The 23670-nt window shown below is 43.3% G+C and overlaps 1 long non-coding RNA gene across 1 annotated transcript; it reads left to right on the plus strand.

The window, feature by feature from the left end:
- The first annotated feature begins 1529 nt into the window (after nt 1-1529).
- LOC140411722 (uncharacterized) lies at nt 1530-6595 on the plus strand. The gene is made up of 3 exons (XR_011940966.1): nt 1530-1663; nt 1923-2037; nt 6378-6595. It is a non-coding gene; the product is annotated as an uncharacterized lncRNA (long non-coding RNA).
- The last annotated feature ends 17075 nt before the right edge of the window (nt 6596-23670 follow it).

Raw genomic sequence — 23670 nt, forward strand, 5'->3', positions numbered from 1 at the left:
ATGCGGCCACGCGCAGTCGCAACCCCGTCGGAGCGCCATCAGCTGGCCCACCTGCGATGCTCCGGCTCCGATGGGCCGAGTTCCTAACGGCGCGGGCCACGTCTGGTGCCAGGGATTGGCAACCTGGCGTGCTGGATGCAGACAGTGTCCAGCGCCGCCACACTCGGCCGAGATCCATGCCGCTGGCCGGGGGGCTTCTCCTAGGGCTGGGGGGAGTGGTGGGGATGGCCAGGAAGTGGGTTGCCGGGTCAGGGTGTGCGGGTACACGGTCCAGCATGGCCGGCGCCATGTTTTCCGTGGCGACCGGTGCTTGTGTGGGGGTTATGGACGTGTGCGGCTGCAGCTTGGCAGCCCTGCGCAAGTTCGGCACGGGACCCGCCGATTCTCCGACCGTTTTCTGTGTGATCTGCGGTGCTAGCCCCTCACCAGTACTGGAATTGATGAGAGTTTCATGCCAATTTTCCTGTCGGCAAAGACCACGGATCCTCCGTTGGCACCGGCCCTTAGCCTCAGGAATGGAGAATCCAGCCCATTGTCTCGGAATTAGTGGACTTTCATTTTTCAAATAAATTTAGAGTACCCAATTATTTATTTTTTTCCCAATTAAGGGGCAGTTTAGAGTGGCCAATCCACCTAACCTGCACATCTTTGGGCTGCGGGGATGAAACTCATGCAGACATGGGGAGAATGTGTAAACTTCACACGGACAGTGACCCAGGGCCGGGATTCGAACCCAGGTCCTCAGCGCTGCAGTCCCAGTGCTATCCACTGCCCCACATGCCGCCCTTTAATTAGTGTACTTAATGCAAAATGCAAGTGAAAATACTGACCGTTGTCTTGGGACTGTTTGTGACCCGTTATTCTTACCCATTGGCAAATCCTTGACACCAAAACAATGAGGTGATAATCTTATTTCTTGAATGGAATATCCTGCTCTTTAAAAGGTTTCAGGGGTTCTGAACATTTCAGGATCCGAATCCTACTAGTTTTTGGGGCTGCCGGCCTGTGCAATCTTCCCAAGGGCAGCCAATTAACAGGCCAGCTCCACATTTATGAATGAATTAAGGACAGTAGGGTGGGATGGGTGTTGGAAGGTAGGTGGGCAAGCAGAGGTCTGGAAGCTGAGCAGACATGCCCACTGGGAGTGGTGGGCAAGATCTGGAGCATATCGTAGACTGTGAGGGCACATCAAAACAGAGGGCTCTCTGAAGACTTATTAAAATGTAAAAATGAGGAAAGGCTACAACAGCCATGCCAGTGTTTGAGCCGCTGCTCTGGCTCTGGGATGGGAGGATTTAAGGGACACATAAAGTTTGACTGCCAACGGGTGGCCACTTCCAGACACTAGCTGGCCTTTGGCCATATTGAGAGGCCCATTCGAAGTGAGAAAGATCTTGGCAGCGGCTGCATTTATTTCCACTACTTGATGCCAAAAATGAACTAATTGGTGACTCGCTGCTGTTGCGCAGATAGCCACTACCAGCTTGACTTTCAACCCTAGCTCCACATAGATTATAGAATGCAGAAAACTTACAAAGTGTACATTTACATTTTTAAAAAAATCTTAAGGCCTGAAACACATTGAAAATAACAGAAAATTGTGCAACGTTAGTAACAAAAATAATCATACAACCCTTATTGACCACCCCCAGGTTCCACTGAGGTATTTTTATTTTCTTCTGCCTCTCCATCAGCCTTATCACCAGAATTCTCCTGCCATTTGCTGGTGGCGGAATTCTTTGGTCCCGCCATTCGCGCGCCTCCACTTGTGGGTTTCCCGGCGGCATGGGGTGCCTTCAATGGGAATTCCCATTGTCAGTTATGGGAGCAGAGAACCGGGAAACACACAGCTGGGTGACCTGAGAATCACACCTCTCTCTTCACTCGGATCATTAAAACTCAATTTCTCAATTAAAATGCAGGAGGGAATGCTGAGCAGCAGACCCAAGATCCATATTGGCTGCAAGATCCTCAAGGCCAACCTCAGTCACAAGACCAGAAACATGCCCAAACTCAGCAGCAACTTGATATTTTAAGGTAAGCTTTTCCAATTATCTTACTTGGCTTCAGTTTTAGGAGCCACTATGACACATGTGTAAGTTCATTGAATTTATTTAACTTGGAGCAGTCAACCACAGTTGTTAAATTTCTGCTTTATCCTCCATTACAGTCAGCTCATTAGAAGCTAATATAGTGAGTTCATAATTCTTTTTTAAAATAAATTTAGAGTACCCAATTATTTGTTCCAATTAAGGGGCAATTTAGCATACCCAACCTGCACATCTTTTTGGGTTGTGGGGATGAGGCCCACGCAGACACAGGGAGAATGTGCAAAGTCCACACGGACAGTGACCCAGGGCTGGGATAGCACCCGGCTCTTTGGTGCCGTGAAGCAGCAGTGCTAACCACTGCACCACTGTGCCGCCCTTATGAGTTAATAATTCTTGCCCTCTGTCCTCGGCCTACTGCAATGTTCCCATTGTTGTTGAACGCTACATTGAGTTCAACAACTTCAGACCATGAACTCTGTCCCCAATTTTGAATGTTTTCCACCAAATGCTAGGCTGTATCTTGTTCTTGTGTTTTTGCTTCAGACAGCGTTAACCCTTTTTCTGCTATAATACATTCTGTTATTATGCTCTCAGGCAGTGCTGACCTTTTTTATGCTATTAACACTACTCAGGAACAAATTTTTCATTTTTAGTACTATCATTACCAATCTATTTGACTCATGTTCCATCGCACTGTTGTCATTTAATCTCTCCTGCCCTCCAACCTATCCCTGACCTATTTTGTTCCACCTGCCCCTCCCCCATTTTTAACCACATAAAATCCATCATATTTCTACCTTTGTCCAGTACCAAAGTCATATTGGACTCCAAAGCATCAATGGTTTCTCTCTCCACAGATGCTGCCAGACCTGCTGAGTTTTTCTAGCATCTTCTATTATTTATTTCAGATTTCTAGCATCCATAGTATTTTGCTTTTATTATATATAAAACAGTGGGCAAATTTTCCCCTATTTTTCCAGAGTGTCAAGCTCTGACTCAAAGCCAGCATGTATCTCCCCAGCTGCACAGCCAAGATTTTACTTCAGATTTCTAGGCACTCTGAGAAAGAAAAATGAGTGAGTGGGGTTTACACCATCAGTCTGGTAGGGCAGGGCCTGACTAGAGCCTGACTAGAGCCAGCAAGTCCGGTTTCTCAGAGATCGTGGCGCCATCTTAAAAGAATGCCCTGATCAGCATAATGAAGAGCACACAGAATTCGAGATGTAAAAGATTTACAGTGAGACAGCTCTGGGTTTCTGTGCAAGACACTGGGACAGAGTTTCACAGAGTCGGGTCAACCCAAGAGGCATCTAAAAATGTTGGGTGGGACTTGGATGTGGAAATCCCACCATAGTTCCAGCAGATCTTATTATTTTGCTGATGGGGTAAGTGGGTGGGGTGTGAATCACACAGGCAGGAAACCGGAACTCAGCAGGGCCATTTGGAATTAGTGCAAATGTCAAACAGACTCCATTTTAACTGTTCAGAGGACCTTAACCAGCAGTGTAGGTCGACTATATGAGATGGCATGGGAGTATGAGCGGATGTGGTTGGGGAAATGAGGGGTGTGAACTACAGAGCTCAGAGAACTGAGGCTGGCTTTCTAATTAACCTGCCTCAGCACTCACTCACTCACCTCCTTGATCACCATCAAATCGCCTCCAAAGGCGGCAGGCCAACCTAATCACGCTCCCCACCCCCTGCCTCTCCCCCACCCACACCCCTGAGTGAAAATCATGCATGCAAGGAGTCATTTACATGGGGACAGATCTGCCGAGTCAGGAGCTTTCCTGACTTGAGCACCCCACCTCCATAGTGGAAAGCTAGCCCATATCATGTAACGCTCCCAAAGTACCTGGGGAATAATTCAAATTTCCAATACATCAAAGCTGGAACTCCTTTCGAGGTATATTTGGCAGAGAAACTGAAAGGGGCAAATATCCATGCAGAATCACAATCCATGTGAAACTTGGCTGATAAATGGAATTTGAGCGATTTTGTTTTTATGGAAGGTTATTCCACAATCCTAAACTCCTAGCAAGGGATCAGATTACAGGGAGCGAGGATCAGGGAATTATGGCCACAATGTCTTGACTTCAATCCAAATTCCTCACTGTAGGTATTGAACGCTGGAAATACCGTGCCAGCAATGTTACCACTATCAGTATTGTAGATTCAGAATCACAGAATACTACAGTGCAAAAGGGGCCCTTCAGCCCATCGAGTCTGCACCAACGCATGAAAGGCCCGGACCTGCCCACCTAATCGCACTTGCCAATATTGGCCCATAGCCTTGAATGCTACGGCGTGCCAAGTACTCATCCAGGTACTTTTTAAAGGATGTGAGGCATCCCGCCTCTACCACCCTCCCAGGCTATGCATTACAGACCGTCACCGCCCTCTGGGTAAAAAGGTATTTCCTCAAATTCCCGTCTAAACCTCCCAACCCCTCACTTTGAACTTGTGTCCCCTCTTAACTGACCCTTCAACCAAGGGGCACAGCTGCTCCCTATCCACCCTGTCCATGCCCCCCATAATCTTGTACACCTCAAACAGGTCACCCCTCGGTCTTCTCTGTTCCAGAGAAAATAACCCAAGCCTATCCAACCTCTCTTTAGAACATAATTGTTCCATCCCAGGCAACATTCTGGTGAATCTTCTCTGCACCCCCTCCAGTGCAATTATCCTTCCTACAATGTGGCAACCAGAATTGCACTTAGAACTCCAGCTGTGGCCTCGCCAAAGTTCAGTGCAGCTCCATCATGACCTCCCTGCTATTTCTTTTACATATGGCTCCGTTGTGCAATTAAAAGAGGGAGAGAAGTTAAGGTTAGATGAACTCTTGAGGTTACAGCTTTCTTATCTATTTTAGTAACTGTAAATCTACTTTTATTTTCTTTGCATTTACTTCCCCTCACTCCCACCACCATATCATACGCCTTTTCTTGTTCCCTGGTCATGCTGGACACTGGTAGAAAAGTCAACATCAGTTGACCGAAGTAGCTCATCTATTTTTTCCTCCCTCCAGTTCTCTATGAAAGCTATGAGAATGTGGTGGTGTAGTGGTATGTAGTGTTATTGTCACTGGACTTGTAATCCAGGGACTCTTGTTAAAGCTTTGGGGACCAAGGTTCAAATCCCATTATAATATTATGGTGAAATTTGAATTCAATAAAAATCTGGACATTGTGTAACAAAAATCTGAAATGGCCAAGCAAGCCATTCAGTTTATGGCCAATAATAATGGCTCACATCCCATGAATAGAATTTTTAAAAACTCAATTTACCAACTTACCTGAGTTGTGGCTGGTACCAAAACGTGGATTTTAGTCTTGGGAAATATTATGGACAGACACACCATCACACTGTTTAATATTGCACATCTCATGCCCTGAACCTGCCTCATTGTCCACTGTGCGGAGTCTGCACGTTCTCCCCGTATCTGCGTGGGTTTCCTCCGGGTGCTCCGGTTTCCTCCCACAAGTCCCGAAAGACGTGCTGTTAGGTCATTTGGACATTCTCCCTCAGTGGACCCGAACAGGCGCCGGAGTGTGGCGACCAGGGAATTTTAACAGTAACTTCATTGCACTGTTAATGTAAGCCTACGTGTGATACTAATAAAGATTATTATTATTATTTAGTTTAAAGCTCAAATGGAAAGTAGATATTTTAACAATGTTCTTACAGGGGAAGTTGGGAAGTTTTAGAGGTTATTAGATCCTTCAACAGCTTGAAATAATCTGTTTCAAAGTGATAGTCATCATGGACACAGCAGAACAAATCTCCATTTTACTCCAAGCCTAATGAAATGCAAATCTTAATGATACTAAAACTAACAGGGAACTAATAAAAATGCACCAGCAAACATGAATCGTTAAGCCACTGCACTTCCATCTTTGATATATACCTCTGTGCGTAAGAAAAACACTTGGACATACAGACAGTGCCCCTTTAACCAGCCAGGGCTAAAGTAATCTTCCATTTCCTAAAATTCTAGTGACAGCAGGTTAAAATATTTTCCCCAATCATACATTTATAAGTTCTTCAGGGTACAGAATTTTCAGCTTCCCTGTGATTAATAAACCAACATTAAAATTAAGAGAAGTAAAGTCTTACATGAAGTCATTTTTTAAAAAAAGTTGTTAGGAGTAATTTATGGCATTGAGGTGGCTTGGATTTCGAATGACTTTTCCCTGTGATCCACCCATGAATAACCCTGAGAAAGTGAATAGTGAAAAGACTGAGCTGGAGACAGACACAGGCAGAAACAGGAGACAGAGAATGAATCTGCGTGCCCCTGCTTTACACTCCCTCTTGTTTCCACAGAAATGTCACAGAGTGACCATGGGATCAGTTCACAGCCCAGCATGGGGACTCAATACAACGTTATGTGTGACATGATATCTAACAATTCCCATCCGTGGCAACAAGAGAAGAATGCTGCTCAGCCTACCGTGCAACAAAAATGTATGAAATCGCATTTAAAAAACAAGATTTCTTGGTCTACAGAATGAAAGATTCTTTTATTTAAAATTCTGTTAAAGCCTCATTGAATAAATGGCTCAGACCGGATAAATAGATAATTCGAACATATCATTTCAGCAATGCAGAAAAAACACATTCTGACTTTAGTTACAATGATGGTCTTTGATATTTCTTATCAGTTTTTTGAAAAGTAATGCCCTGGGGCTGTGGTGTGCTTTCACAGTGGGGTTTGGTTGTGAGTAAATATCTCAGCATTGGTTTCTCTGGTAAAAAAGCCACAAAGTATTGGTACTTTACACCACTGTTGGCAAAGCAATATTAGTATGGTGAGGTAAGAAGGGAAATCACAAATGCAGAATGTCTGAAATAAACACAGGAAATGTTGGAAACACGCAACAGACCAGGTCAATATCTAAAAGAGAAAAGGTAGGTTAACATTTTAGGTACGACACTTCATCAGAACTTACTTTCTGATTGTTATTAGTGACTGCTGGTCGCAACTGATTTTCCTGAACAAGCAATTCTGATGTACGAAAGTAATCATGTATAACCATTTAATTATTTTAAAATTTCATAGACAATATAGTATTTATTTTTTATGAAAATACTCGCTAACCTAAAATAATCAAACACATAACGCATTACTAATTTGGTTACTCAAAGTTACGTTGCCATTCACATGCCAATAAATAATATTCACTGGATTGAAAATTTTTAACAACCGTAATGGGAAATAACAACACGTCCTGTGAATTTATAGATATAATTGATTATTTTTTGATTTTTTAAATTTAAATCTTAGATTCCGAAATTAAATGTTTATATGTTACTCTAGTTATAAGAATAGACAAATGAAAGATTTTCTTGAAGGTTTTTTTTTTTTACAAAAGATAAATGTTTATTACTTAACATCTGAAATGTATTTGCAACAGCACCCACTCACGTACATACAGACACACACACACTAGCAAAACAATGGTGATTCCAAAAGAGGTAGCATGCATTTAGGTCTTAAAAATCCAAACTTTCACTGTCACACTTGCTTCTTTGAGATGTCCTAAAACATTCTAGGCCTGCAATTCCTTGCTGGTCCATTGAATAAATAAAAGGTTGGAGGTTTATGGAGGTGGATTTGCAGTGACTTACAGCTTCACTTGAGTTGCGATGCAGTCAGAACCACTGCAGTAAAAATCTGGTTTAAACTTTCAATATGTAGGTGGAAGCTAGCCCAAATTCCTTGCCTGAGCCCCTTGATTGTCTTGATTTCTTCTGTCTCCCTCTTCTGCTCCTAAAATGTGTCTTATTAAATGCCCCGATCAGAAGCCTGATTTTTGTCACATGACCATAGTATTTACTTTTCATTGCCCTTGCAAATGTTCTCTGATGACTAGGCCATTGACGCACACTGGTATTCTAGTTGCATTCACCTATCCTCAGATGGCATGTTTTTTCCCTACATCCTTTCTTTAGAATCCCACTCCAAAGCTGAAAGGTATGTAAGTCCATTGTGAACTTGTTTCTGGAATGATTTGGATAAGGGATGGAATTAATCCCCAAAGGAATGACTTGTATTTTACTGACTTATTAATGAGATACATCAAGAGTTCATCTGCATTTTAATATCTCATCCAGACATGAAGGCTCCAGGATCTTGTTGAGTTCTATGTTTATTGACAGGGAGAAAATGGTCACCAGGCCTCTCAACTTTATTTTGTTTTTGAAAAAAATAGTGTCCTTTCACCATGTTGTTTTAAAATTAGTGTCCATTTCTCAAGTTATACTCCATAGATGCATGAGACGATAATGTGTGAGCATGACAAGAACACTATGTAAAGTATTCAGCAGGTGTATAAACTCGATCACTGCTTGTAAAGGGCTCTATGGCAGTTGGTACTAATCCCTACTGGCAGGAACTTCTAGCACTTACCTCACTAAAGCTAATGGAGTCAGAGGGAGCTCCTTTGTTTTCCATCTGATTAGCGGGTGCTTATACCACCGAGGGTGCACCCACAGTCAGCCTTGAAATGCTTTAAAACTTGGTGCAAACGCAGTTCCTGTGGAGTGGAATGACAGGCCCTCCTTCCCCTGCAAAGGCACATGGATGGACCCTTAGTGACCATTTTACAAAAGATTTTTAGTGTCCACCCCTTGATCCCAGCTTGCGCCAACAGGTAAGGCCCGCTTTGGTTACTTGCTGAAAATGTCCTTTTGTTAAGAAAGATGACAAGTTGCCAAAGTCTGGTTGAAATTCTCTCTGATGCAAATGATGGTCACCTTTCTTTCCATTGATGATGGATAATGCACCCCATTGCTCCCACTGTGCCTTTCATCTTGGGAGTTTCATTGCTGATTTTCCTTTTTCTGACTAATCATTCCAAATCAAGCTTCTAACAATCTTTAGATTTCCTTCACGGTTTGGAATTTCCCATTAATGTTACCAACATTTCTCTTCATAGGTTAGTGCACCTGTGGCTTTAATGCTCGCTGCCCTGTTCTTCGATCAGAAGGTCAGGCTCATGCTACTGAATTGTTTTTGCACATTTTTAGTCTGTCAATTTCATTCCATGAACTGAAGTGCAAGTAATGCTGGTCACTGATGTAATTCAAGTGCCTTGTTCCCATTTGTTAAGCTGATTAGTTAAAAAACAGATTCAGCTTGTAACTAATTGGATGAGTTAATTTACACGTTCAGTAATAACCTATTCACAAACGCTAAGATATGGAGATGCATTGATACTAACTTTATCTTACAGGCACAAAGAACCCTAACACAAAGAACCCTAAACTCGATATACCGTACCAAGTCTGCACTTGTCGATCTGCACGTTTGCACTTTTGAAAGTGTTTCTGTCCTTTGTGAAATCCATTCAGCTTTAACATGGCTGGATTTTTATTCTGCCACACTTAGCGAGCATTTAAACAGAATTTCTAATTCATACCATACCTAGACCTTAGGTAAAGACAGTTTCGCCAAGCTGTACATTTCGAAACCCCAGGCATGCTAGCAAATGAACCAGATTAACATATTATGGGTGTTACATATGAATGGAAACAATTAATTTTAAAAATTGCATAGTTTAGCAGAGAAAGGCTCTACTATAAGGTTCAATGGAACAGCAGGGAATTAAACAAGTGTCTATGCAATTGAAAGAAAATCACCTTTCAACATTCCCTAGAAAGAACACCGCACAGTGCTCTATCAATAAACACTGTATTCCCAATGTCAATCTCATGCCTGCTGGTGGGAGGAGGATGTGGTTCTATAGTCCTGGCGGTACATTGGCACAGTCACTGGATATTTAAACATCTCTTCTGTTGTTCATTGCCTTGTTTAACTTAAATACAGTGTGACTGCCACTGCATCAATAATGAGAGATCTTTCAGTGAAACCCATCCGTGAAATTGGAAAATGGGATGTAACTAAAGCCTTGTAACACCGACTTATCTATATGCACTCATTTGAAAATACCCACACACAACTAATTAAAAGTGTCATTTATAAGTGAGATTTTTTTTTTAAATAAGGAGACACTACCATGCAGTGGTGTCCTACCAATCTGCATTGTCAGCTTGCCCTGTGTCCAAGGCTCAGCAATGAAACAGGATGGGACTAGCTTTGGCTTTCAGGGGCCAGCACTGCTGGTTGCTATGAATGGAGTGGCAGTGAGTGCTGTGTGCCAAGAATATGTGAAGAAATATCAATATCAGAGAAACAAACCTTGGAAATCCAATGACGGTGGCAGTCGCAATCAAGAGGCCAGCTGGCACATGGGGAATTATAAAGAGGCATTGTCATCCTTTAACCCATTGTTGTCGGGCAGAGCTTTTGAACCAGGTTTGTAAATGTGAAGAACAATAATATCAGCAACACAAAGCCAAATTAATGTGGCAAAACTGTGAAAAATTGTTTGTGTAGCAAAAACCTAATTATCTCATTTTCATGTTATAGCCACATGGTGCACAGCGCTGAAACAATGCTTCTTTCTTCCACAACTGGATAACTGCATTTACTTTTGGAAAATAGGAACAATCACCCTTTAACTACCCCCATACTCAATCTTCTTTAGATGTCCGCTTAAGGATAGGTCTACCATTGGATCTTATCATAAATTATCACTTTCTAGTAAAAATATTAAAAAGTTAGTGCTGACGATTTGCAAGTTTGGTAACATTGCAAATTAGAGCATTCGGTGTGGTCGAACGGTCACGGTGCATCCGAAAAGCAGCTTGCCACGGCACAATGTGGCCAATAGAAACCGGGAAGCCCCGCACCCGAGATTGACGCAACACACAACATCTCAATAGATCTAACACGATCTTGCGAGACAGTGCGATATGAATCCTGCCCATTGTGGGTGGGATCACTTTTTGGCAAATCTGTATTTTAGAGCGAGTCTACTAGTTTTGCTTTAATGTGCAGTTTCCCGAGGCACCCGAGGCGTTTGGAGCTATCCCCTTCATCTCAGAGACCTCAGGTGAGCGCAGTTCAGTACTGGACTCCACAAATAGGGACCAGATGGAATGGCACTCGTAGATGTATCCCAAGAGGTCGTAATCCCCCCAGGTACATGCCCTTTGAGCAGGGTGATACCCTGGCACAGCTGGTGCCATGTGGGCACCCTGGCAGTGCCACCTGTTTTCCAATCTGGCAGCCAAGATGCCCAGGTGGTGCTGGCAGAGGCACTGCCAGGTTGGCACTGCCAAGCTGGAATTTTTCACCCAGCGGCAATTGGGTGGGGGTGCCCTGCATGGGTGTTGGGGAAGGGCCAGGGACCCCCTCATTGGGGGTTGCACTGGGCGCTCCAGAGATTGGGATGCCATTTAAAAATGGCATCCTGATCTTTCGCTGCTCTGAGGAATTCCGACGAGCAGAACTCCTCAGTGCAGAAAACGGGACTATGTGCGGCCTCAGCTGCGCATTCACCGCTAAGGCCTCCTATCTAACCCAAGTAACGTTTGATAGTGTTGTAGTCAAACACGCGGCTAAATGCGCTTGCTATGAAACCTTTTACGCTCGCTATGGGACCTTTTACTCGCGCCCATAATCATTTCACTGTTTTTCTCTTATATTACATGATAATACAACCAGGAGAGAGTACTGAAGACAGTTATCTCTCAAATTCAGAGACGTTGGAGAAGTTGTCAGGAGTATTAATAACCAAACAGATTTCCCATATTCTTTTGTTAAGTAAATATGCAAAGAGAGATAGAACAAAGGCTGGAAAATGGCCTTGAGATACTGATCAGCTATGATCTGATTGAATTGAGGAGTTTACAAAGATTAGAGTTCCAGGTAACAACAGTATGAAAGCTTAACAAGTGGAAAAGCAGCGTGGGATCTCATTGTTGGTATTCTTGAGCTCATATTTTCAATTGATGCAGAACATTAGGGTTCTGTTCTTCTCTGCCAGGCTTAATCATGGAAGTTTCAGTTAAGCGCCATTACATTGTTTGGTGTTTCCACAGTCTTAATCCTGTAGAGACGTAACTGTTTGGCCAGACCCACTTCATGTGGAGGATGAACTCTAGCACTGAGTAGCCCACCCCTGGATAGTGTATGTGTGTGTGTGGCTTTGGGCTTTACTAAATCTAGGAGCAAGAGATCAATGGGCTCCAGATCAATTCTTAGAAAGGATGGAAGTTTGATCATTCTGCAAGCTGTAAAGTTAATCAGCTACATTAATTTGGGCAGTTTCAACCCATTCCCTCATGATTGTAGGTGTGAGTGTGCACAATGCCATAATATAACTTTCACATGTCAGAAAATCCTACTCAGGGCAGTTGACGTAGAAAACAGAAGTTAGGGGGCTGTTATAAGCGGTGCTTTCTGAACTTGGAAGATATGGGAGTGGTGCGGTGAGGGTAAAGCAAAAAGCAGGTTAAGGTGAACAGCCCAAATAAACATTCTTTATATAAATCCACAGACTATAAGGAACAAACTGAATGTATTGCAGGTGCAATTCAACTTGAAGAGTGTGACATGGTACCCGTTACTGAGATGTGGCTACAAGACAGTCAGGATTGTGAAATAAAGAAACCAGGTTATAACGTTCACAGGTAGTATAGGGTGAATTTTAGAGGGGTGGGAGTAGCTTCAGCGATTAAGCATGAAGTCACTTCAATGAGAGGAGAGGAGATAACGTGAGGTAAGCAGACAGCAGAGAATATATATAAGATAATAGAAAAGAATTTCACTCTGTGGTGGCAGTTATGTATAAGCCCCTTGGAAGCGGTCAAATGGTGGAATGTATAAGTACAGTGATTAGATAGATATGTAGCAAAATAAATTATTTCAATGAGGGATTTTAACTTCCAAGTAGTTCCAAGTAGATGAGCCGACTAGTATGTCATGTGGTGAATTTTTTGAGTGCATACAAGATAGGTTCCTGCCATACCATACCCTAGAACCATATTAGATTTAGTAATGGGTAGTGAGCCAGATTTAGTTAACAGTCTAACGGTATGGGAATATTTATCTAATAGCGATCACAATCGGATTCAATGTAGTGTTTGAAAGAGTGAAAAGGGGTCAATTTTATGAGATTCACCCCCCCCCCCCAACAGCATCATCCCCACCCCCCCCCCCCCCACCCCGACATAATTGAAGGCGTGGGACTCGTAAAATAAAGTGGGTAGTCTGTTTGCTGCCTTCCCGTCCACCACCGACCTGTCTCCATATTCCAGTATGAAGGAAGGAGTCAGGTATCCTCCCTGCCCTCAGGCCTTTAAGTAGCCATTATGTGGCCAATTAAGAGCCTTGTTCATTCTCTGCCACGATTTTCTGTCCAGCCGGGGAAGGTGGGAGCAACAGCAGTTATTGCTGCACAGGCTGCTGGTGAATAGGAGAGGTACATTGGATAACAAAGGTTGACAAAACAGACAGCAACAGCTACCAAAATGGAGCATATCCAGAAACCAGCAAACAAAATGCAATTCAACAAAAAATAGTTTTAATTATGATAGGAGAAGGAAGTTGGAGAGAAGCAACGTGGGCCCCTTGAGAACTAATCAAAATGATATTGTCAAAGAAAATAAGGAAATGGTAGACATGTTGAGTTATTTCTTTGCGTCCAGTGGCCCAAATTTTCATTCCAGTTCAGGTACACAGAGACAGACTATTTTTTTAAATTCTTTCATGGGATGTGGGCATTGCTGCCTCAACCAGCATTCCGTGCCCATCCCTAATTGCCCTTTAGAAGGTGGTGGGGAGCAGCCTTCTTAGACCATCAGACATAGGAGCAGAATTACGCCACTCGGCCCATCGAGTCTGCTCCACCAGTCAATCATGGCTGATAATTTTCTCATTCCCATTCTCCTGCCTTCTCCCCATAACCCCTGCTCCCCTTATTAATCAAGAACCTATCTATCTCTGTCTTAAAGAAACTCAGTGACTTGGCCTCCACAGCCTTCTGCGGGAATGAGTTGCACAGATTCACCACCTTCTGTCATTAATATAGGTCATAAATAGCTGAGGCCCTCATTTTGATCCTCTCCACCAATCACAGCCTGCCAACTTGAAAATGCCTTTTAATTTCTAGTTCCTGCTTCTTTTCTGTTACCTAATCTTCTAATATATTACCCCCAACTCCACAAGCCCTCCTCTTATCTGTTTACCTTTGGTCGAAAAAATGGAAAGGCAACTTATTATCTAAATGGGAAGAGACTTCAGGATGCTCCGATGCAGAGGGATCTGGGTGTTCTCGTGCATGAGTCACAGAAAACAAGCATGCAGGTGCAGCGGATAATATGGAAAGCTGCAATGTTGGCATTTATAACAAAAAGAATTGAGTATAAAGGTAAGGAAGTGTTGTTGCAACTATATACGGCATTGGTAAGGCCGCACCTGGAGCATTGTGCAGTTTTGGTCCCCTTATTTGAGGAAAGATGTAGTTGCATTGGAGGCAGTTCAGAGAAGGTTCACTAGATTCATTCCAGAGATGAGGGGTTTGTCATATGAGGAGAGATTGAACAGTTTAGGCCTATATTCTCGAGAGTTTAGAAGAATCAGGGGAGATCTAATTGAGGTATACAAGATGCTAAACTGGATGGATAAAGTAGACGTGGAGCTGATGCTTCCTCTTCTGGGGCATTCTAAAATGAGAGGTCATAATCTCAGAATAAGAGATAGCAAATTTAAAACAGATTTGAGGAAAAACTACTTCTCCCAAATGGTTGTGAATCTGTGGAATTCGCTACCCCAGAGTGTGGTGGATGCAGGAGCAGTGAGTAAATTTAAGGAGGAGTTAGACAGATTTTCTATTGGTAATGGATTGAAGGGTTATGGAGAACAGGCAGGACGGTGGAGTTGAGGCAAGGATGGGATCAGCCATGATCACATTGAGGGTGTTAGACCCGGGAGGCTAAATTGCCTACTCCCGCTCCAAGGTCATGTGTTCTAGGGAGGAGATGCTCTGGCTGATTTCGCAATCCAATTCTTGGTCTGTAACATTGTAGGTAGCAGATGAGGAACATATAAGCCATGATAGAATGGCGGAGCAGATTCGATGGGCTGAATGGCCTAATTCTGCTCCTCTATCTTATGAACTTTTTTTTTTAATTTAGAGTACCCAATTCATTTTTTCCAATTAAGGGACAATTTAGAGTGGCCAGTCCACCTACCCTGCACATCTTTGGGTTGTGGGGGCAAACACCACATTAACAGTGATCCAGAGCCGGGATCGAACCTGGGACTTCAGTGCCGTGAGGCAGCAGTGCTAACCACTGTGCCACTGTGCAGCCCCTATCTTATGAACTTATGTGGCACCTTATCAAATACCTGTTGAAAAAATAAACTTATTGCAGCTATTTGTTCCACTTTATCTACACTACTGGTTACAAAACTCTAATAAATTTGTCAAATGCCATTTCCCTTTCATAAAATCACGTTGACTTTGTCTGATCACACTATAGGCGGGATTCTCCATCCAGCAACGTCAGAATCGGGAAATGCATTTGGGCGGGCAATCGTGCGTAAGCCGAAAACCCTGCGCTTGATGGAATGCCATGCTGCGGTGCCTCAACAGTGGCATCAATACATTCAACATCGCAATTATAGTAAACGCCATTGACATATCATTAACGGACCCAGCATTCTTCGGGGTCTCCGCAATGCTCTGCCTCCGCCAGGAAGAATTACTGATGGCGAGTTTAACTTGTGGTTTCAAAAATCAAGAAACTAGTGCTGTGGCTGCTGAGGGAGAGAGAGGAGGTAGGACATATTCCCAGAGGCCCGACGGTCTAATACCAGGTCCAACTGGCCGGGCTGATTCCCCAATACCAGGTCCAATACGGCCCCTCCCCTAGTTGGACTATATACAGTGTTTCAAGAAGGCTCTGAAAATGTTGATAATATGTAACACCAACAGCTCTCATCACCTCTCTGTAAACATTGCTCTCCCCACCTCATTCTACCTACATCTCAGCACCTGTGGAGAGAGAAACAGAATTAGCTTCCCATGCTTGTGACTTTCTCATTGGAAATCTCTATATTTCTCCACAAATTCTATCGGATCTGCTAAATATTTTCAGTGTTTTCCATTTTTATTTCAGATTTCCAGCATCTGTGGTACACATGGCTGCCACTGTTCAACAGTGGTGGGGGGTTTGAATGTTTGTGGAAGGGGAGAAATCAAGTAGGCTGCTTTGTTCTGGGCATGTTAAGCTTCTTGAATGTTATTGGAGCTGCACTCATCCATGCAAGTGGAGGGCATTCCATTACACTCCTGACTTGTGTCTTGAAGATGGTTGACAGGCTTTGGGGAGTCAGGAGGTGAATTACTTGCCATAGGATTCCTAGCCTTTGACCTGCCCTGGTAGCCATAGTATTAATATAGCTAGTCCAGTTCAGTTTCTGATCAATGGTAATCCCCATGATGTTGATTGTGGGAGACTCATCGATGGTAATGCCATTGAATGTCAAGGGGCGATAGTTAGGTCCTCTCTTGTAGGAGATGGTCATTGCTTTGCATCTATGTGGCGCAAATGTAACTTGTCACTTGTCAGCCCAAGGCTAGATATTGTTCAGGTCTTGCTGCATTTGGACACGGACTGTTTCATTATCTGAGGAGTCGCAAATGGTGCTGAACATTGTGCAGCCATCCACAAACATCCCCACTTCTGACCTTATGATGGAAGGGAGGTCATTGATGAAGCAGTTGAAGATGGTTGGGCCTAGGACACTACCCTGAGGAACTCCTGCAGTGATGTCCTGGAGCTGACATGATTGACCTCCAACCACCACAACCATATTCCTTTGCACCAGGTATGACTCCAACCAGCGGAGAGTTTTCCCCCTGATTCCCATTGACTCCAATTTGGCTAGGGCACCTTTGTGCCATACTTGGTCAAATGCTGCCTTGATGTCAAGGGCAGCCACTCTCACCTGACCTCTCTTCTGCATCCAGCTATTGATGCTAATCAATTATTAATATTAAATCGGAGACTGATATATTTTTTTTCACCAAAGGTATAAAGGAATTGGGGCAATTAAGGCAGGTATATAGAGTTACGGTGAAGATCAGTCATGATCTCATTCAATGATAGAACAAACTTGAGGGACAAAATGACCTGCTCCTATTTCTATGCTACTGCATTCATTTTTATGTCAGCCAGTAGGAAGATCTGGCAGCGTCACCAACTTACCTCCAATTGGGACCTTAATAGGCCTTATTGGCTAGGTGCCTCAAGCTGGCTGCCATGTTGACCCCATCTCAAGCATGATTGCTCCGAGGCAGAAATGTGTCAGAGAACTGACCTCCTGTTCTATTTTCCAATTTCGCTCTCAGTCCTGTCTCCAGCTCCACCGCCGTAGGGCTGTAAGGATGCCATCTACTGAGTGCAAAAACATGAACATTATTCTTTCTAAGCACAGAATTTCTGTACGTCTCTTAGGTGACCACATGGGGTCCCTACTGCTTTAAATTTAAATTTGATATGCTCGCGTTTGCCACACACTTCTCTATCTCTGTAACCTTGTTCAGCACTGCAGTCCCTCGTCCTCACCACTACAAACGCTCCTTTCCTCTGAATCCAGTCTCTCTGGGTCATATCTCTCTTTACCTCACCATTGGCTTCTAGGTTTTTACGCATATTCCATCCCTGAACTTAATATCCTTCCAACTCACCACCTCCCTCTCCTATAAGATTCTCCTTAAAACCCATTTGTTTGACCAAACTGTTGGTCAACCCTCATCTCCTACTTTGGTTTAGCACCTTTTATTTATCCGCCTTATGCCCCTGTAATGTGCCTTGCATTAATTTACTACTTCAAAGGTGTTTTTTACAATGCAAGAAGACAATCAGCTGCCAAATGATGCTCCACGTGAATTGTACATGTCTGACTTGATACACACCTCGGCTAACACAGCTAGGTCCTGCTCTGTTTAGTATGTGGCAATAGGTACAAATAATAAAAAAATGTTGATTGCTGACTAGACATCAGTTTCCGAGAGTACAGCAGTCATATCGTTGATGTGGTACTTTCTGAGAGAGTGCAACACGGGCAGTGAAAGGGTTTACAATATCTATCTTGCCCGATCTTCCATTCAAATGAAGTTAGCAGAAAGGAAACAGGCGGAGTGTCTTACACGTGAATGATCTGATCCCACTAAGTGTGCACCCTCTGTTGTAGTTGAATTGAGCAATAAATCCTATAATTGCTAGCTCTTTCTGGTGGAAAGAAAAATCACCATGTTAGCTGGCAGGTTGTTGCAAATGCCTTAATCGTTTCCAAATGCACATTAGGGGAGGAAATCTGCCGTCTCTGCCGGGTCTAACCTGCATACCACTCACTCTCTATGTGGTTGAGTTATGATTCTTTGCTTATGTGACAGCAGTCATTGCACTTTATGTACATTGCACACATTGTATGTAATGTACTTTGAAATATTTTCACAACCTGATGAGATGTTATATAAAAGCCAACTTCCTCTTTACCTTCGAATTTGCTGTCCAATTATTGTCAACAGATGACACAAATAATATCAAAAACTGTACTTTACATTCCTGAATTATTATTTTCGAGTTTCACTTGCATGTAATGGTTTAATATTATGAAATTTTAGATCAGTTTATAAACAAATCTCATTCTTTCCTTAGTTACTCCTTAATGTTAGAGCTCTGAATCCCAATACCTCCAAACCTTGATGTACTTGATACTTCCTCACGAGTATGTCTGATTTCAGATTGTAAAGAAAAACAGGCAGCTGGATATGTATCTCATATTTATGGTCTTCACCAACTAGTAGGAGCAGTTCACAAACCTGTTACGTCTGCCTTATATGCACAAGCACCAACTCGGAGACAACAACCACAGCGGATCTACATGGTCAGTGTGAACATAGCTCACCAGGTATTCCACTGAGCACAGGTGAGAAAGAGAAGATGAAAGTGGAGGGGTAAAAGAGGAACAAGAAGTGAAAGTCACTGTGACGACAGCTGGGAATACCAAGGATCATGGTCTCCAAGACTCGTCTTCAAAAGAAGAATGTATACTTTTAAAAGAATAAGTATGAACATTGTCTAAGTCATTGTTAGAAGTTCCTTCCAGCGTCTCACACATGAAGGATAGGAGAGAGTCCAGTTCCCACATGTGTGAGGTACAATTGCAATGTTCAGAATATGCAATCCACCAACAATCATGGATAGATTTGCTGCACAGTCCCTAATGTGGAGGACATTGTAAACATCCTAGTATCCCTCGTGAATGCAACAACTGATATTATTAAGACCATGGGAAGGAGGGGGCAGCACGGTGGTGCAGTGGTTAGCACTGTAGTCTCATGGCGCCGAGGTCCCAGGTGCGATCCCGGCTCTGGGTCACTGTCCGTGTGGAGTTTGCCCATTCTCCCCGTGTCTGCGTGGGTTTTGCCCCCACAACACAAAGATGTGCAGGGTAGGTGGATTGGACATGCTATATTGCCCCTTAATTGGAAAAAATTAATTCGGTTCTGTAGCCATCTGTGATGGCCACTTTCAGTAGATAAAATGGACACTCACAGAGCATACACGGAAAAATGGACAATGCAAAGTAACAAGCAGGCACAGAGCCTGAATGTGTGTTTAGAAGACAGACTGTAGACAGAACCGAAGCTCTTGGCCGATTTTCATATTGATGGCCCATCTCCGATAAACAAAAGACTAGTGCTCAGGTAGCCGATACCGTCCCAGACATTCCGGCGCCACTACCTCAGCAAGAAGATACAAACAAAGCAAGGCCAACGGCCACTTAGGACACGTCCAGCCATCAAGGCATCCGCCCCTTTATTGGCTCAGATCGATGGCGGTGATCGAGGAGCTGCCCAATTGATTGGGACCAAGTTTAAAGCCCGCCTAAAAGCGCGTGAAGCCTCCCCGAGTAGAAGAAGGAACCCCCGCCATAGGTTCAGCTCTCTTGGATTCGGCTCTCAACTGAAGAGACCCCTCCACCTGCACCACCAGAAGCAAGTTCAAGTTCAACATTTGCTGCAGACAGACAACCATAGCTATACTCCTGCTACCTCTTCGAACCCAACAGCCTCAGATCCGAACAAGGGCCACTGTTCCTCTGACCTAAGCGGGTACCCGAAGTTAAGTATAGATGTGAGTGATAGACATAGTTTAGCCTGTAGTGTTATTGTGCATGAGTAAACCATACTGTGTGTAAATAAAGTACCACTGACTTTGAACTAACTAACTGGTGTATTGGCTCTTTGATCGATATTCGGTTGAACCTTGTGACGGTATCAAGAGATACCTGGCGAGTCTGAAAAGCATATTCATAATTAAGATTAAGAAAGGTGACCTTATTAACCACCATATTTATAGCCACTAAAAGATAGCAACCGTTCTTAAATTTAAAAATAAAAGACCATGGGAAGCAGTGTGACCTCCTCCTCCAATAAATGATCCTCCAAATCAGGTCAGCTGAATGGAACGTGCGGCTAATAGGTTCTAAGATTGTTTTTGATCCTGCACAGGTCACAAGGCCTGTGACACAGGGGCTGCTGACTGGGGCTGAAGAGAACTGTAGAGTGGTGATGTTTTGGTCGTCAGTAATGGAAAAGACAGTACTTGCCCAACTTTTTAAAAAATAATGTTTATTAAGGTTTTACATTTTGACAAACAACACAACAAAACCACAAGAATGCTTGAGCACAGCAAAAAAAACAGGCTCGGCATACATTAAGACAGAGGGGACAGAACATCAGTATAACTGAGCTCAATACAAACATACCTTATGCCTCTATAAGCCCCAATCAAATAACAAGGGAGAAACAGGATAAGGCCATGAAGTCTTACAAAATAAACTAAAATATTGGGGTTTTGGTTCAGTGTTGGGGTCTGGTCAAGGATTGTAATACCTACACAAAAAGGGTATCTCTCACTGTATGCAACTACAAACCTGGCAGTTGTTTTGAGATGTCACCTGTGCCAGCCTGGAATGTTGCCAGTGCAAAGAAATTCCAAGCCATAGTTAGATTCCCTGCCACAGGGAAATACCACTTTTACTGTGCATTGCAACATAACGTTGTCCTCTAGCAGCCCCTTACCACTTCCCTGGTAAAGTTTTTGAAAATAATTAAACTAGTGATATTTGGATCAAACCAAACATCCGACACTTGGATCTCCAAAGAGGTAAGAAACTTAAAGAACTTATTTTGCTTCCTCATAAAGGAGATCAGGGAGGCTAAGCATGGATCATCTGGGTAACTGGGCCTTCGATGAGCACATGCTGTGATAGTTTGGGGGGTCTCCTCAAGCAGAATGGCACCTGAGATTCACCTTTAGGACAGTCTTTATTTAAATTAAGTGACATTCACTGACTCCAGAAACTTTACACTGTCAGTGCCAGAGCTCAGAGTTATCACCATTCTGATATTGAGAGTAGGATGTTGAGCCACTGGTTTTGACATCCAGGCTACCCACCAGAGTACACTCGGGGAAAAGGCATTAAAAGGCCCAAAGTCTACTTTTTCATGTTTACGGTCATCTTTAGTGGAAATTCACCACTATTAGGCAGCATATAAATCCAGCCCATATTTGAACACTTCTGCATTCCAAAATTTTAGAATTTAATCCAGAAACTGTGGAAAACTGAATTTTCCAGTACACCTTTCTGTCACAATAGATCCAGCTGTAAACAGAAGGATGAATCCTCTTGAAAGGTCTTTTTAGATTTACAGATAGCAAGCCCAGCAAATATTTAAAAAGCAGAAATGCTTTGCTGAACAGACGGGAAGTCCACATATGTTCCGTTCCCAAAATCTGTAAATATATTTATTTAAAGCAGACAGAAAGTGAGAAAAAACCTTTTCACACAGTGAGTGGTTAAGGTCCGGAATTCACTGCCTGGGAGTATGGTAAAGGCATGTTCAATCAAAGCATTCAAAACGGAATTAGACCGTCAGCAGAAAAGGAAGCATGTGCGGGGTTATGGTAAGAAGGTTGGGGAATGGTACTCGGTGAGTTGATCGCTTGGAGAGCCAGTGCAGAAACAATAGGCTGAATGGCCTCCTTCTGTGCTGCAATAATTCTGTGATTCTGTCATTCAGACAGGTCAAGATCACAAATATAAATGTACGCATGTAAATACTAAAGGAAGATTGCAGGGAACATAAAGATTGACACTACAGATACGTCAAGAGAAAGAGATTGGTAAAGAGAAATGTACGCCCACTGCAGACAGAAACAGGGGAATGCATAATAAGGGGCAAAGAAATGGCTGAGCAATTGAATACATACTTTGATTCTGTCTTCACAAATGAGGACACCAATCAGATCCCAGAAATGCTGGAGAATGAACGGTTTAGTGAGAGGGAAGAACTGAGGGAGATCAACATTATAGAGAGATGGTGCTGGGAAAACTGATGGGATTGAAGGTGGATAAATCCCCAGGGCCTGAGAATCTGCATCCCAGAGTGCTTAAGGAGGTGGCTCTGGAAATAGTGGATGCATTGGTGGTCATCGTCTGGGATTCTATAGACTCTGGAACTGGCCCTGCAGATTGGAGGGTAGCTCACGTCACTCCGATATTCAAAAAGGGAGGTAGAGAGAAAGCAGGGAATTATAGACCAGTAAGCCAGAGCGGAACATTTCGAAAGCAGTGGCAGGATCAGTCAGAGTCAGCATGGACTTATGAAGGGAAAATCATGCTTGACAAATCTGTTGGAATTCTTTGAAGAGATAATCAGTACAGTCGACAAGGGGGAGCCAGTCGATGTAGTATATTTGGACTTCCAGAAGGCGTTTGACAAAGTCCTGCATAAGAGATTATTGTGCAAAATTAAAGTGCAAGGGATTGGGGGAAATGTATTGAGGTGGATAGAAAACTGGTTGGCAGAGACAAAACAAAGAGTAGGGATTAATGAGTCCTTTTCAAATTGTCAGGCAATAACCAGTGGGGTACCACAGGGATCGGTGCTGGGACCCCAGCTATTCACAATATATATTAATGATTTGGATGAGGGAACAAAATGTAACATCTCAAAGTTTGCAGATGATACCAAATTAGGTGGGAGGGTGAATTGTGATGAGGATGCAGGAATCCTACAGCAAGATCTGGACAGGTTGGGCGAATGGGCAAACCAATGGAAGATGTAGTATAATTTGGATAAGTGTGAGGTTATTCATTTTGGAAGCAAAAACAGGAAGGCAGATTACTACCTGAATGGTTGTAAATTGGGAGAGGGGAGTGTGCAGCAGGACCTGGGTGTCCTTGTGCACTATTCGCTGAAGGTAAGCATGCAGGTGCAGCAGGCGGTAAAGAAGGCTAATGGTATGTTGGCCTTCATTGCAAGAGGTTTCGCGTATAGAAGTAGGGATGTGTTGCTGCAATTGTACAGTGCCTTGGTGAGGCCACACTTGGAGTATTGTGTGCAGTTTTGGTCTCCTTCTCTGAGGAAGGATGTTCTTGCTCTCGAGGGAGTGCAGCGAAGGTTTACCAGACTGATTCCAGGGATGGCGGGACTGTCATATGAGGAGAGATTGACTAGGTTGGGATTGTTCTCGCTGGAGTTCAGAAGAATGAGGGGGGATCTCATAGAGACTTATAAAAATTCTAACAGGACTAGACAGGGTAGATGCAGGGAAAATGTTACCAATGATAGGTGTGTCCAGAACCAGGGGTCACAGCCTGAGGATTCAGGGTAAACCATTT

This window comes from Scyliorhinus torazame, chromosome 4 (assembly GCF_047496885.1).
Source record: "Scyliorhinus torazame isolate Kashiwa2021f chromosome 4, sScyTor2.1, whole genome shotgun sequence".
NCBI classification, from domain to species: domain Eukaryota; kingdom Metazoa; phylum Chordata; class Chondrichthyes; order Carcharhiniformes; family Scyliorhinidae; genus Scyliorhinus; species Scyliorhinus torazame.